This window comes from Macrobrachium nipponense, chromosome 6, assembly GCF_015104395.2.
Source record: "Macrobrachium nipponense isolate FS-2020 chromosome 6, ASM1510439v2, whole genome shotgun sequence".
NCBI classification, from domain to species: Eukaryota; Metazoa; Arthropoda; class Malacostraca; order Decapoda; family Palaemonidae; genus Macrobrachium; species Macrobrachium nipponense.
The window spans coordinates 82,494,962-82,506,666 of NC_061108.1; the positions used below are offsets into that span (position 1 = coordinate 82,494,962).

General features: G+C 41.8%; 1 protein-coding gene across 2 annotated transcripts in view; it reads left to right on the forward strand.

Annotated features, from left to right (window-relative positions):
- Positions 1 to 11,705, forward strand: part of LOC135216399 (low molecular weight phosphotyrosine protein phosphatase-like) — a 119,186-nt gene that overhangs the window by 53,118 nt on the left and 54,363 nt on the right. The window lies entirely within an intron of this gene.

Here is an 11,705-nt window from a genome sequence, read left to right on the forward strand (position 1 = left end):
CAATGATTTTTTCATTATTTGCACTTTTGGACTGTTATATGTAAACTTTGCGCACCGCAAGCTAGTATGTATTCATTCGTCGGAAACTAGTTCCGCATATGAGGTGTCACTAAAAACATAGAAAAATACGACATAAAAAAGTGTAGAAAATCATCATAACCTCAAAATTTCATACATTCAACTTCCCTGTCAGATATATACTTAGCTATAGACTCCGTCGTCCCCGACAGAAATTCAAATTTCGCGGCACACACTACAGGTAGGTCAGGTGATCCGCCGCCTGCCGCTGGGTGCAGGAATAGGAACTATTACCGTTTTAAGCCAGATTTTTCTCTGTCGCGGTACTAGTAACATCGTTTGCTAGTTCCTCCTGGACTTGATTTTCGTGAATTTCATTACGCCGTTGATCTTTTGGACTGCTATTTGGTGACGTATTGGATCTTTGGTTTGGCATACGCTATTGTGGACTGTTTTTGGATTTGGATTTGGAATTTCTCATAATGTCTGACGTGTCGATTTCGTTCAGAGTGTGTGTGAATGAGAATTGTTTTGTGAGACTACCGAAAGCTTCGGTGGATCCTCACACCACTTGTAAAAATTGTAGAGGGAATGTATGCTCGCAATTGAATACATGTGATGAGTGCAAGGATTTGAATGAGAGGAATGGAAGTTGCTTGATTCCTACCTAAGAAAAGTTGGAGAGAGATAGGGCTAAGAAAAATCCTCTTCCAAAAGTGTCAAGTAGGTCAGTCTCTAACGAGCCAGTTAGCGGACTATTGCCTATTGCTTAACCCTATTGTTTCCTCCCATACAGCTTTACCTTCCCGATTATCGGACTCGGCAAGCTCATCTGAAATTGCGAGTCTGAAAGCTTCGCTTAAGCATATGGAACAAAAAATTAAAGAACTGGAAGGTAAGTGCAGTGAAAGTGTTACAGTGAAGTGGAGGGTGCGTCTGATCGGCTCTGTCTCGCTCCCAGGCCTAGACCTCTTTCAAGCTCCCAAGCCCAGTGGAGAAGAAATGTTGAAAGCCGCAGGGAGGTTTCAGAGAATCCCCACCGGTCAGGCGTCCCCTCGGCAGGATCCCGTAGTTACGTCCCGGGCTGCCAAGGATAGGTCGTTGGAAGGAAAGACGTCCTTAAACGTGTTTTTCTTCGTCTGATTCCTCATCTAAAAAAGGATGGAGTTCAGATAGATTGTCGAGACCTTCGAAGAGATCTTGGAAGTCTCCTTCATTTTACCCAAGAAGCCTGAAGAATTTCCGGAAGAATATCCTCCGGAAAAGAGGAGGAAGGAGGTGTATTCAGAAGCTCCTTCTCCTGCATCGGAAATTGGAAAGAGGGACGTAGCTACGAAGATGTTGGAGGATATGCGAAACAGATATCTTCGCTAGTAGGAGTTCTTAAATCTGATCCTCCTAGAAGGAAGGATAGATTCTCCCGATCAAAAGATCCCGTCCTTTAGAACTCTCTGAGAGCTCGGACAAGGCGCCTGCCAGAAGCCTGGCGCCAGCCAGACGTCGGGCTACTGTCAAGCGCAAAACGCCGTCAAGGCGAGATGATATATATAGGAATATACCTGAACCTCCTACTAGAAGGAAAGCACATGAGATGTCCGAATCGAGGAGTAAATTTGGAACTCCTGAAATGAGGCGCCAAAGCGCCTGAAGTGAGGCGCAAAAGTGACTGAAGATCCTGGAACTCTTGTGTGAGGCGAAAAAGCGCCTGGAGCGCCTGAAATGAGGCGTAATAAAGATCCTCAAGTAATGGAAATGAGGCGCCAAAGGCGCCTGAAAAGCAACCCTGAAGTGGCTGAAGGAAATATTTAACCTCCTGGAGGGCCTAGAGCGCCTGAGAGGAAACGTAGAGCGCCTGGGAGAGCCTGAAGCGCCTCAAAGGAAAAGCAAAGTGCCTAGAGAGCCTGAAGCGCCTGAAAGAAGAAGCAAAAAAAGAAAGCCTAAAGAGCCCTGAGACGTCCTGAAACGAGGCGCGAAGCGCCTGAAGAGCCTGAAGCGTCCGAATGGAGGCGCAAGGCGCCTGGAAAGCCTGAAGCTGCTGAAACAAGACGTAAAGCGCCTAGAGCGTTTGAAGGCAGGCGCAAGGATTTTTACAATCCAGAATACAATTCAGATGAGTTATCGGAGTTTGAAGCGGACTTGGAGGCTCCTCTTTGGGATTTTTCTCAAGATACAATTTTCCCCTGACAGGGTCTCCAGGTGTCCGCACAGGCGATCGTAGCCCCTGTCGGAAGGAATTGATCATGAAAAAAAAAAAAGGGAACAACATTTAAGGACTTCTCCTGGTAGGAACGAAGGTGTCGCACAGGCGACCGTCGTCCTTGTCAGGAAGGCCTTAGGGTAAAAGAACAACATCGGCCTTCTCCTGGCAGGGACTCAAGGTGCCGCACAGGTGGCCATAGCCCTTGTCAGGTTGCAGTCGGTGTTGCTACAAGCCCTTTACATTCCCGAGAGAGAGGAGTCCTCCGGTCACACACTCTTCGAATAAAACTCAACCGGAATTGGAGGATGTCTCGGACTCTGAAGAAAACAAGGGGGCAGGTCTTACAGATTATAAGACATTAACAGCCCTCTTGTTAAAAGAATTTGGAGAGTCTCTGAGTCCTGCTGCCCCTCCTTCTCCTCGGTCTTTATTTTCGAGTACGAAGGCTGCGAAGTCTTCCTCTTTCTTGAAGATGCAACCGACCATTTCAATGAAGAGGGCTTTGCAGTCGGTCGGAAATTGGCTTAAAACCAAGGAGGAGGCGGGGAAGACTGTGTTTACCTGTCCCCCTTCAGGGCTATCAGGAGAGAGAGGGATTTGGTATAGCACAGGAGAATCTACGGGACTTTCTCTTCCCTCATCTGCTGAAGCGGACTTCTCGACCGGTGGTGGATTCGGCAAGGAGACATGCACTTCATCGGCCAAAACAAGCTGGACAACGTTCTGAAATGGACCATCTCCTCAAGGGAATATTCCATGTCTTGAAGTTTTTAACTTCCTAGATTGGTCCCTTGGGGCTTTGGCCAAGAAGACGCAAGACCCTCAGTTTTTGGAAACAGAAGAAGTCTTGCATAGTGTTTTGGCATGTATGGATAAGGCAGTGCAGGACGGATCGGCTGAAGTGGCATCCTTGTTTGGGACAGGAGTATAAAGAAGAGGTCTGTCTTTGGTTCATTTCTTACCAAAGCAGTCTCTCCAGTACAGAGGGCTTCTCTTTTATATGCCCCTCTGTCTAAACAGCTGTTTCCTTCTCAGTTGGTAATGGACATTTCCCATACGCTTACTGAGAAGGCAACACAGGATTTGCTGGTACACTCTGCTAAGAAGCCTAGACCAGCTGCTTCTGTCTCGAAGAGGGAGCCAAGACCTGCTCAACAGCCCTTTCGAGGTAGAACTTTTAGCCGAGCCCCAAGGAAGAGAGGAGGAGAGAAAAGAGGAAGATCTTCCATCAAAGTTCCAAAGAAGGACGCTAAATGAGATTCCAGTCCTCCAATCACCAGTAGGGGCCAGACTTCTGGGATTCTCGGAAGCATGGCTCAATGAAAGCAGATTCTTGGTCCCTGCAAGTTCTAAGGAAAGGATACCTCATCCCCTTCAAGAACAGACCTCCATTGACGACGACCACCGAGGGAGCTGTCAGCGAGATACAAAGACCCTGTAAAGAGAGAGATCCTTTTTGGGTTGGTGCAGCAAAATGTTGGAGAAGGAGGCCATCAAGGTAGTACAGGATCCGCACTCCCGAGGTTTTTACAATCGCCTATTTTTGTGCTGAAAGCCTTGGGGGGTGGAGGCCGGTCCTGGACGTGAGTGCATTGAATCGCTTCGTGGAGAAGACAAAGTTCTCCATGGAGACATCCAACTCGGTTCTCTCTGCTCTCCGTCCATGGAGATTGGATGGTCTCCCTCGACCTGCAAGATGCGTACTTTTCACGTCCCCTGCATCTTTCGTCGAAGAAATATCTTCGATTCATGGTGCAGGGAAGGATTTATCAGTTCAGGGCTTTGTGTTTCGGCCTCTCGACGGCTCCTCGGTGTTTTTACAGCGTTGATGAGGAACGTAGCAAGATGGCTACATCTGAAGGGGGTGAGGATATCTCTTTACTTAGACGATTGGCTTACAAAAGCGCAGACAAAACAAAAGTGCTTGGAGGACTTGGAGATAGCTCTTCAATTGACCAGATCTCTCGGATTGCTCGTAAACCTCGAGAAGTCTCACACAATCCCCTGTCAGACTATCGTCTATCTGGGGTGGGGGATTTTCGGATGGATTCTCGGGGTTTTCGAGCGTATCCATCCCAGGAAAGAATCTCGAAAGGGTTGGAAAAAATCTCGGTCTTCCTAGAGAAGGAACGAAGCTCAGCGAGGGAATGGCTCAGTCTTCTGGGCACTCTTTCCTCGCTGGAGCAGTTCATCTCTCTAGGGAGGCTGAATATGAGACCCTGCAGTTCATCTAAGAAGAAGTTGGAGCAGAAGAAAGGGAGATCTATTGGATACCTTTCCCATAGGAGAGAGTATCAAAAACCACTTACGATGGTGGTTAGAAACCACTGAGAAGATACGAAGGAGTGTCCTTGTCCCTTCAGAACCCTCACCTAGTGTTGTTCTCAGACGCTTCGGACACGGGGTGGGGAGCAACACTAGGGATGAAGGAAGTGTCAGGCAGTTGGACAGAAGAACAGAAGGCCTGGCACATAAATGCAAAGGAACTCTTAGCAGTGCACTTGGCACTGCAGTTTTTCGAGAACGAAGTCAGAGGCGTGGTGGTCCAAGTCAACTCGGACAACACCACGGCTCTGGCTTATATAAAAAAACAAGGGGGAACACACTCTTTCTCCCTTTACCAACTAGCAGGATCTGTTGATATGGACAGAAGAAAGAGGGATTCGACTCCTGACGAGGTTCGTTCAAGGAGGAAAGAACATAAGAGCAGACAGATTGAGCAGGAAAAACCAGGTCCTTCCAACAGAGTGGACCCTTCATTCACAAGTCCTGCCAGCAGCTATGGTCTCTTTGGGGGAAGCCTCAAGTGGACCTGTTTGCGACATTCCTATCCAGAAGGATGGAGAACTTTTGTTCGTTGGGGGACGATCCCAGAGCCCTATCCATAGATGCCATGCTCATGGATTGGAAGGGCATAGACGCTTATGTGTTTCCCCCATTCAAGATGCTGGGGGAAGTAATGAGAAAGTTTGTGTCCTCGGAGGGAATGAGGATGACATTGATCGCTCCTTATTGGCCTGCAAGAGAATGGTTCACAGAGGTACAGGAATGGATAGTGGACTTCCCCAGATCTCTTCCCGAAAGGACAGATCTGCTCAAACAACCCCACTTCGAGAGGTATCACAAGAATATCCACGCTCTCGCTCTGACTGCCTTTCGACTATCGAAAGATTGGTCAGAGCGAGAGGCTTTTCTCGCAAAGCAATTGCTGGAGCAAGAAGGTCCTCAACCATGCGGAGTATACCAATCGTAAGTGGGAAGTTTTTCCGTAGATGGTGTAAGGCGAAGAAGCTGTCCTCCTCCGATACCTCTGTGACCGAAATTGCTGATTTTCTTTTGTTTTTACGAGAAGAATCTCATCTGGCAGTGTCAACCATTAAAGGTTATAGGAGCATGTTATCAGCTGTGTTCAGGAATAGGGGCCTGAACATAGAGAATGACAAAGATCTGCATGATTTAATTAGATCATTTGAAACTACAAAATTAAGAACTTCTCTCACCCCTAGTTGGAATCTTTGGGTGTGGTTCTCAAATATCTTATGTCAGAGAGATTCGAACCTCCCAATAAAGCTACTTTCCGGGAGCTTGACTAGAAAATGTATTTCTTAACCTCTTCATTACCGAAAGTTTGTTTGGAGGTAGGTGGGTACCACCATTGAAGTCTACTATACCGCACGCCGGGTGCATAAAGGTGGTACGCATAGTACCACCAAAACTCCTCTTTTCAGATAGGGACTTCCAATCATTCTGTAATTTCGGTTTGAAGAGTTTGGAGCAAAATAAAACAGTATGACACGATGCCAGACGTATGATGACCCAAAAAAAATAGTATTATTACTGCTTATAGTAGTGTGTAGGTGACAGATGAACTGCGTCTCAACAAAAAATCACAAAACCAGACAAGCGTAAACATGTAATAACTTCTACCCAAGTAAAAAACCAGTTGTATCATCATTTTACTGTATTTATTTATTTATTCACTTATTACATTTTACAAATAAAAGATATGAACACCAGATAAATGAAGGTAGAAATAAAGCCTTATATAACTTTATATATAAAAAAAACCAAACCAGAGAAAAAGCAAAAAGCTATTTTTTTCTGAGGACAAGAAACTTGAAAAATTAGTTTAGATAACCCCTAATGCCCCTAAGTTGTTTTCTGTGATGAAACTAATCTTAGAAAACGTAGAAAATGACATCGCCCAATTTTTGAAAGATATACTATAAAATTTGCGATTTCCATATTATTGGCGGGGCTTTCGCTTTAGTTTTTGCTCTTTTTTTTTGGGTTATTACGTGCTTATTTACTGTTCTATTTTGATAATACTTTATGTGCATGTTCCAGGTGCAATATACCAACATTCCTGTAAGACCGAATTTCTATTCAAGACCGTAGTTTTTTTCACCGACCACCAATGTCCCTTGTACAAGGGACACTGAGTTTCACATTTTTTTTCATAAAATCATTTATTTTTTTTCTTTCCCTGTAGATGATAAAACTAACGAGAATATGCGTTATTATAGTGCTAATAATACCTGATAAGTTTTCATTAGCCTGTCTTGATTAGTGTAGTTTTTGGCAAATATTTACGATGGGCACCCCTCCAAACTCGAGTCACTACCGAGAGATTCAGTTCGGCAGCGAACACAATGTTTACATTCTGCTCACCCACCCGGTAAAGAAGGGGTTAATAGCTCTCGCCACTGCGAAAAGAGTGAGTGAGCTGCATAAGCACTTGACTCGAGAGTGGGTCTTAAGAAGGATTCGGCTGTATTGTCCTTTAAACCTTTATTTTCTAGCTAAAATGAAAAACCCGAAAAACCCCTCGAGACCTTGGCCTAGGACTTTCGAAGTAAAAGGGCCTTTCTCAATTAGTTGGGAATGAAATGGAAAGAACTTTATGCCCTGTGAGAACTTTGAAGTTTTACCTGCAGAAGAAGAAGCAGTTGCAGGGTTGCAATCAAAGTTTATGGTGTGCGGTTAAAGACCCTAAAAGAGCTATGTCAAAAAATGCCTTAGCATTTTTTGTTAGGAACATTATAACTGAAGCCCACATGAGCTGTGATAGTGAGGCATATAAGACCTTAACCCTTAAACGCCGACTGGACGTATTTTACGTCGACATTTTTTGTCTCGGGTGCCGACTCGGACGTATTTTACGTCGACATACAAAAGTTTTTTTTAAAATTCGCGGAAAAATATTTTTAGGCCTACCAGCCCAAACTCTTGAATCAGCACCTTGGGGGATGCTGGAGTTCACGGATCAAGGTGTTGTTTTGTTTACAATCGTTAGGCAGGCGTGCAAGCGCAAATTTCTTTCTTGCCGCACTAAAAAGTATCTGTGACACATCTCGGAAATTATTTCGTCACTTTGACATAATTTTTTTACCATTTTAAATTAGCTGTTACATGGAGTATTATATATGAAAATGTGCGCATTTTTATGTAGAATACAACAATAAAATACTCATGATTGTAGCTTTTATCAGTTTTGAGATATTCTCATATAATAACGATAAGTGCCAAAATTTCAACCTTCGGTCAACTTTGACTAACGAAATGGTCGAAAACGCAATTGTAAGCTAAAACTCTTATATTTTAGTAATATTCAATCATTTACCTTAATTTTGCAACTAATTGGAAGTCTCTAGCACAATATTTCGATTTATGGTGAATTTATGAAAAAACTTTTTCCTTACGTCCGCTCGTAACTCTTCCGAAAAAAAAAAAAATCATACATGCGATTGTGGTAATGTTTGCACCATTTTAAATTAGCTGTTACATAAAGTTTTATTTTATAATGAAAATATGCGCAATTTCAATGCACAATACAACTAAATACAACCATGGTTGTAGCTTTTATCAATTTTGAAATATTTTCATATACAAAATGTTAAGTGACAAATTTTCAACCTTCGGTCAACTTTGACTCTACCCGAAAATGGTCAAAAAAACGCAATTGTAAGCTAAAACGCTTATATTCTAGTAATATTCAAGTATTTACCTTCATTTTGCAACAAATTGGAAGTCTCTAGCACAATATTTCGATTATGGTGAATTTATGAAAAAAATAACATTTCTATACGTTTCCGCGCGGTTTAACTTCCGAAAAAATCATACGTGCGATTGTGGTAATGTTTGCACCATTTTAAATTAGCCGTTACATAATTTATATATGAAAATGTGCGCAATTTCATGTATAATACAACAAAAAATAGTTGAAGGTTTGTATCTTTTCCGTTTTCATTTTCGAAATATTTGCATATAAATCACGATAAATAGTAAAAAAAACCACGTTCGTCAAATTTGACTCTACCGAAATGGTCGAAAGACGCAATTGTAAGATAAAACTCTTACAGTCTAGCAATATTCAGTCATTATCTTCATCGTGAACAAATTCGAAGTCTCTAGCACAATATTTAAATTTATGGTGAATTTTAAAAAAAACTTTCCTTCCCTCCGCGCGGATTCTCCGCCACAAATCTCCGAAATGCGTGAGTCCCATTCTCGGAATATTTGCTCCGTTTCATATTTGGCATTTCATAGAGTTTTATATATGAAAATGTGCGCAATTTTATGTAAAATAAAATGAAAAATATTTAAAAGTTGTAGCTTTTCTTATTTCCGAAATAATTGCATCTAAAAAAAATATATATAAAAAATTTGAACATTCGGTCAAATTTAACTCTTCAGATATGGTCGAAAACTGCATTTGTAAGCTAATATTCTTACAGTATAGTAATATTCAATCATTTGTCTTCATTTTGAAAGAAATTGGAAGTCTCTAGGACAATATTTAGATTTATGGTAAATTTTTGAAAAAAATATTTGTTTACGTACGCGCGTTACGAATTCATGCTTTATTTGTTTTGTGTAATATTTTCTCTGTGTTTGCTTTTATCGTTTTACAATGTGTATATACCAAAATGATCGCAATTTAGTGTACATTACAACGAAAAAAAGTAACTTGTTACCTTCAACCGTTTTGCGCACAGCGCGATTTAAATACAATTATATGGAAAAATTTTTTTTTGGTAAAGTAAAAAAAAAATTTAAAAAATAAAATTGATTAAATTTATAAAATTAAAAATATGAATTTCGTTTTGGCGCTATCATTATATTTGCATTATTTATATATGATAATGATAATTTTTTTCATTTCTGATGGTTGCATACTAAACTTCAGGCAATGACCAAAAAAAGGAGCCAAAAATGAACTCTTAATCTTGAAAACTAACGCGCTGTGATTTTTTGAAAAAAATATTTTTTCGCAACCGCTCTCACTCTGAAACGTCTCCGGCACACGGGAGACAGTTTTTTTTTTTAAACCGCTTCGGCGTTTAAGGGGTAAGGGTAAAAGCACAACGAAGTACGTGCAGTCGCTACATCATTGTCGTTCAACAAAAACGTGTCAATGAAGAACATCTTAGCGGCCCACGTATTGGAGATGTAAAGCTCAGTGTTCGCCTCACATTACTGAAACAAAGATGGAGAGTGACATATGAGAAATGCTTCTCTCTAGGGCCTTATGTATCAGCGGATACAGTGCTGGGGAAAGGAGAGAGACTGATCCTTAATATTAATTTTTGTCCTTATATTTTATATATTGTGATTTTAAAATTATTGGTGTTGAGTTTTTAGGTTGTTTGAAAGGTGTTTGGGGATAACGCCTTTCAATCGTATTTACTAATCCACGGTTAGGATCAGGTGATCGGGATCAGTATTTACTCCTTTATATGCCAAGAATAGCATAGGTATATTGTCATGTAAGTGAATAAGACTCCAATGACAATTGCCATAGGTTCTGTTGAGTAAGTGGATAAGACCCCATTGACAGTCCTTTCAAGAGTTCTCAGCCATAGGGCACACCCTCGCTGAAGCTTTTGAGGCGAAGCAGACTTCTCAGCACAAGCTATGAAATCTTCCGCCTAAACAGGTAGGAACTAGGGTATTGTAATTAACTTGTATTACTACAAACATATGTTGTTTACCTATTAGGTCAGTGATTAGCTGTCTCTTGCCCTCCGCCAAAGGTGCCAATCAGCTAAGTATATATCTGACAGGGAAGTTGAATGTATGAAAATGATATTGTTATTGTACAATAAAGTTTCATACATGCTTACCTGGCAGATATATACAATTGTATGGCCCACCCAACCTCCCCTCAGGAGACAGGTGGAAGAGAAAAATCTGGCTTAAAACGGTAATAGTTCCTATTCCTGCCACCCAGCGGCAGGCGGCGGGATCACCTGACCTACCTGTAGTGTGTGCTGCGAAATTTGAATTTCTGTCAGGGACGACGGAGTCTATAGCTAAGTATATATCTGCCAGGTAAGTATGTATGAAACTTTATTGCATAACAGTATCATTTTTTGTTGTAATCTAACCAGAAACGTATTTTATTTTAATTAATACTGTGCTAAACTATAAAGGATTTTTATCAAAGTATGCGTTTTTTAAAAGCGTCGTTAACTCGGAGCGTCGGAAGCGTCAGCGTCTTAACAACCTCGGAACAAGCGTCGTAACCCAGGACGGATTTTTCCATTGAATATTTAAGAAAAAGCGTCGTAACCTTGGAGCGTCGTAAGCCGAACCGTCGTAACCCGGGGACCGCCTGTACTGTGTTTGACATTAATAATTAATGAATATGTACTGTGTTTGACAATAATAATTAATGTAAAACCCAATTTTTGTGATTTCCTTGCAAGCCGCCTTTCCCTTTCGTTTATTATAGGGAAGGGTCTGTGGCAAGGGTGTTTATACACCTTTATCACTTACTCTCGCCCTTTTATACTAAGGGCGCGGCAGTATTGTATGTCTATTGAAATTTGACATTCACACTTACGCTCTAGGAGAATTTACTGGGGAAAACTTTGGAGGTTCACCATTGTTTTCTCTCCTGCTATTCTTCCTTCTCCTTCGCCCTCTTTTCTTGGTTGTCATTTTAGGGGGGTGGCAGTTGGTTGTGTGTGTGTGTGTGTGTGTGGTGTTGATGTTGATGTTTGGCAATCTCCTTTCATTTTGGTAAGAGAGGAGTCTATTTCTTAATTAATCTTGTTTTCTTTTTTCTGCAGGCTAACAGTGAGGTCTAGTAGATCACAGCAGTAGATGGTTGGATATCTCTTCGTGTTGGTTATCCTAACCCTGTGACATGATAGCATGCTGTTGCATTGGTCAATCGTGTGTGTGTGTGTCTGTATGGTTCCCTCCTGGAAATCATTTTAAAATGTCGCTGTTATCCTGGAGTTTTATCACTGGACAGTGTCTGAGCAGCTGCCCTGTGTGTTTGACTCTATTTGTTCTGGGGATGTCATTACTTCATCCTGTAGATGAAGTCTTGCAGAAGAATGTCCCACCATTACGCTTCCCTTCCTTTTTTGAAGCTTGAGGAGGCTCCGGAATCCAGATCTCCTCTAACAAGAAGAAGGATGCTTCACCTATCTTAAGAAGTCTCCTGCAGGATTTCTAAGAGGTGGCCTCCTCC